We start from the raw sequence: 4,826 nt of genomic DNA, 5'->3' as shown, positions 1-4,826 counted from the left end.
TCTTCTTCTTCTTCTTCTTCTTCTTCTTCTTCTCTTCCTTCTCCTTCTTCTTCTCCTTCTTTTTTAGAAAGATATTCTGATCCTCTAGTTTTTACTTTTCTTTGTCTCTTATAAGATGTTCCCTGATCCTTAGACATAGAAGTTGTATTGCAAATGTACTCATTGTGGATCAGCAACCCATGATCTGTTGATCTCTTCATTTTGACCCATTGTGACTTTCTGTAATGATCTGTCTTTCTGATGCAAAAAGAAGTATCTTTGATGAGGGGTGAGAGATATAATTCTCTGTGTCTATTAGGATAAGAATTTCAAATGCTCTTAGAAACTTTTAACACAAATCTTTATCATATCAATGGTGATGATTCTTTGGGAGAGAGTAAGATTTGGGAAAGGCAGGGTAAACAGATGTTTCGGAAGAATAAAGACTTGCTGGCTGCTTGGAGTTCATGAATGTAGGAGGGCGCTTGTTTGTCCCAGCCTCCCAGAACCAAAACAACCACACAGAAACTATATTAATTAAATCACTGCTTGTCCCATTAGCTCTAGCTTTTTATTGGCTAACTCTTACATCTTAATTGAACCCATTTCTATTAATTTGTATCTCATAGCCAGTATCTATGGAGGCTCCATTGCATCCCTCTGACTCTGCCCTTCTTTCTCCCAGCATTCAGTCCTGTCCTCCCTGCCTACATCAGTTCTCCCACTCAACAGGCCAAGGCAGTTTCTCTATTCATTAATGGTAATCATAGCATATAGAGGGGACTCCCACATCACAGGAACAGAGATATAATTTCTCATTCTAGTATTTTAAGAACATAATTTTTACTTCATAACAAAAACCTAAATGAATATTTAAAAAGCACTATGAAAGAATCAAGTTCTTTTCAGGAACAGCCATATCAAAATGAGACAGCACAGCTGTTATTACTCTTTTTGAGGGCTGCTAATGTGGAACTCTGAAAGCTCAGGGTGTGGCAAACATTGCTGCTAATGGAAATCAAAAAACATGATTTTCAATCATGACTTTTTCAGATTTAATATTTATCTTATTTGGCATTTAAAATTGTCTGCCTCTGTTGTTTTGGTTTTTTTGTTTTGTTTTGTTTTTTTTTTTTGTGTGTGTGTTTTTTAATTACTTACTTTCATGTTTGGACCATCAGCAATCTTTTAAAATTATTTGATAAAATATTTATTTTATTTTATGTGTTTGAAGGATTGCCTACATTTATGCATGTGTATCACATTCATGCCTGGTGTCTGAAGAGGTCAGAAGAAGGTCTTAGATCCTCTGGAACTGGAATTACTACAAATGTTTGTGAGCACCATGTAGGTCCTGAGAATCTAAACCCCAGACCTCTGCAAGAGCAACACGTGCTCTTAATTGCTGAGCCATCTTTCCACTCCACTCCCCACCAGCCATCTTTTCTGAACCCAAATACCTAGGAAACTGTGGACACTCCATACTTGCAGGAAGGTCATTTACATGATCCTCACATTCTGGTCTGAGTATGTATGATGTATCACACCAATCACGGTGTGATTTTTGCATCTTACGATTCACAAAGAAAATCAAACTTTCTCAAGTGCTGGGTGCTAAAGGAAGATGCATCATTTGATGAATTCAAAAGCAAAGAAAAAAGGGTCTCTTCCATCTTTTCTTTTCTTAATATTGGCTTGGTAAATAAAACATTTTAAGAACATTTTCTGTTCTTGGATTCAAAGGAAAATACCAGATGAAAGCACTGGGTTATTGCAGCTGCCATAATGCATTACACCTCTGTGTGAAACCTCAAAGTCACCATATTTATAGCACTGCAGTTCATTGTTTATGTTATGAATAAGGAAACAAAACTGAAGGCAACAGGGTTTTACCTACAATTAAAGGCTCAGAGGGAAATAGAGTCTCAGAGTGGCCCATCATGCAGACTTTTTGCTGACTTGACTACAGGGTAGAGAGAATGTCATTCAAATGTGGAAATATGTGTGTTTATAAAAGGTTAACCAACTATTTTATTACTTATGGTACACAGTTGTTTTCTTTTGAATCTAGACTGCCACAGACTTGTATTAGGAATGCTTAGTCCCCAGGTATGGATGCTATTTGGGAAACAATAAAACTTTCAAATGATGGGGCCTCATTGGTAGAAGTAGTTCAGTAAAGGCAGGCTTTCAGCAGTGATACTAGGCTTCTACTTCCTGTCTCAGTCTCTCTGCTTCCTGTTCACCAGACAACAGCCTCAAACATACTTCCTCCAGCATGAAGTGAGCATTCTGTCAAGTCTTCACCACCATGGTGAACTAACACCTCCTGGATACATGAGCTAAGACAAAATCTTTCTTTCCTTAGGCTGTTTCTGCTTGGGAATCTGTTCACAGCGACATAAAAGCAACTTCTACAAAACTTAGTATTTCTGCTCTTACCAAACCCACGTAGTGGCACTCAATAAACCTCAATGTGACAGTGCTAGGAGGTGGAGTTTTGGCAGCTGTTTCTTCACAAGGGTACAACCTCTGGGGCCAGAGAGCAAACATCTTCAGTGCCCCACTGTGTGAGGACAGAGCAAGAGGACAGTCACGTATGAAGCGGATCTGCCAGTGTCTTCATTGGGGACTTACCAGTCTCCTGGACTGTGGGAAATACATTTCTGTTTGTATAAGCTATTTAGCCTAGTGGGACTAGGATCCTTTCCTGTTAAAATACAGACCATTCCAGAGTCTGTGCTTAAGTCGAATTCTGTGGCTAGAATGCCTTTCCACCAGACATTTTCCTGTAGATACCACAGAAATTGTGGTTGGAGATTCAGTTTTCCAGAAATTTAAGAAAACATGAGACCATAGGAGAAAATGCACTTTTCCCAGTTGGTTATGTCCCCAAAGAGCCTATATCAAAGTCTTGGTAGTCAGCATGTGGTACTATTTGGTTCACTTTGAGAGTGAACTCTCGTGAGAGGAAGTAGGGTTTTAGTGGGTATGCTCCAGAAGTGGCTCAAGCTACCCCGACCCCTTCCTGTCCTTCACTTTTCCGTCCCCGCCACATGAGGAATAAACTTCCTCTGCTAGCCAGGTCTGCAGTCAAGTGCTGTCTCACCACAGCTTAGCCAACCATGGACTGGAACGACCAAACAGTGAGACCAAAAAACCCTTTCTTTTTTAATCTTAGGTACTTTGTCAGTGACCAAAAACTGAATGCTACAACATTGTATTAACTGGAAGAAAAATCCATAAAATCAAATAGATAACTATTTAATCCCATATCCATGAAATGTGGCAGTCTAGCATCTTGTCAAATGTAGCTTAGTTAATAGCATTATTCCTGAACTATAAAGTAAACTTCAATATCAGGGCCAGGCACATTGTAAATGTGTTTGGTGTGATATTAAGTACTTCCAAATGGTGATAAGTGACCTTAAAACTCCCACCTCTTCCCATCCCACCTAGAGACAACTATTCCTGTGTCAAATGCCACTTCCCAGTGCGGCTGCCTGCTGCCCTGCCTTTCTGCCTCCTCCGGGCTAAGCAGTTAGTGTCTGTTTCTCTCTGTTCTGCTGATAATTTACTCACTATAATGAATTAGAGTTTTCTGTTTTACTTGTCCTTCAGTATTTTTCATTTTTGTGTTTACAGACACGAGGCCAGGCCAGGTAAGACAGTGGGTGACCTGTGGAAGTTTGATGAACAAAACTTCTTTTCAGTTTAGGACCTAAAATTCTTCCAGTATAGGGCTAATTTTTGGAATCTATCTATGCTTAGACTGAGATGCATTTAATCTTGGAAAGCATACTGCTTTTTATGGATTCTTTTGCATACGTAATTTTCTTCCAACTGTGTAAGCTCTAGTGTAGCAGAAACATATTCAATCAGTTAGCTTTTCATGAAGGAATGACTAAGCTGAAATTTCCCAAAGTTTCTTGCCCACTTCTCTACTTTATTCCTCTTATCTGCCGGGGAGGCGTGCAATCTGAGTTCTGATGGCCGGAAGTAAAAACCTCCAAGAGTGGGGGATTGTTAGACATATTACTATCCTCTGATACAAACAGTTGCCACCTCGGGGAATTCAGTTGTTTGCCACTTGCAAAAGATCATCCCAGTTGGGGTGTCACCCTCCATTCCCTCATAAAGGGGAAAGAATTGTCAATGAACCCTCACCTGAGGGTACAGCTGCTGTGCACCACCTGTTAGTTGCAAGCTACCCTACTGCACATGACCTTAGGGCGGGGCTAGAGTGTAGAGGCTGGGGAAAACTAGGGGAAGGGACTTTCCCCAAGGTTGTGGAAAACCATCAACCCTGCTGGGTAAAGGCCTTCCTGTGGGACTGTTTGAAGGGAAGCACCCACACTCTTGTAAGTAACACCTTACCTATGCTCTGTCAAAGTCCAACAAACTGAATCTGGTTTACCCGTGTGAACTTCTGTGGAATCGTGCCTCAGTCTCTCAGTGGGAATTTAGGAGGAAGCGTAGAAGTCACTTACATTTCCCCTTAGAAAGGAATTTTTAACAACATGTACACTATATTCTCCTGTACCCAGCCCTGAATCCACAGCAACTCTGATTGCCAGGTATGGCTGGAGTCACCTTCATCCACTTACTGATTTATCTTGTGGTCCCAGGAGACAAATTTCTGAAGGGTTGTTTATATTTTGAAACTGAATAAAGAGAGAGAAGAGCATCATACTCATTATTCTCTTTTCTGTGGAAACAATTTGACCAACAGCCTCTGGTTCCCAAAAATTTCCTTAAAAATGTAATGATTCAAAATGTTCTGTCATTTGAAAATTTATATATATATATATATATAAATAATAAATAATAAAATGCATGATAGACCT

General features: G+C 39.9%; 1 long non-coding RNA gene across 2 annotated transcripts in view; it reads left to right on the top strand.

Annotated features, from left to right (window-relative positions):
• Positions 1-4,826, top strand: part of LOC113456800 — a 47,524-nt gene that overhangs the window by 32,005 nt on the left and 10,693 nt on the right. The gene's annotated exons all lie outside the window — the stretch shown is intronic.

The sequence above is a fragment of the Microtus ochrogaster genome, chromosome 16, assembly GCF_000317375.1.
Source record: "Microtus ochrogaster isolate Prairie Vole_2 chromosome 16, MicOch1.0, whole genome shotgun sequence".
NCBI classification, from domain to species: domain Eukaryota; kingdom Metazoa; phylum Chordata; class Mammalia; order Rodentia; family Cricetidae; genus Microtus; species Microtus ochrogaster.
This window is presented reverse-complemented; position numbering and strand designations above follow the sequence as displayed.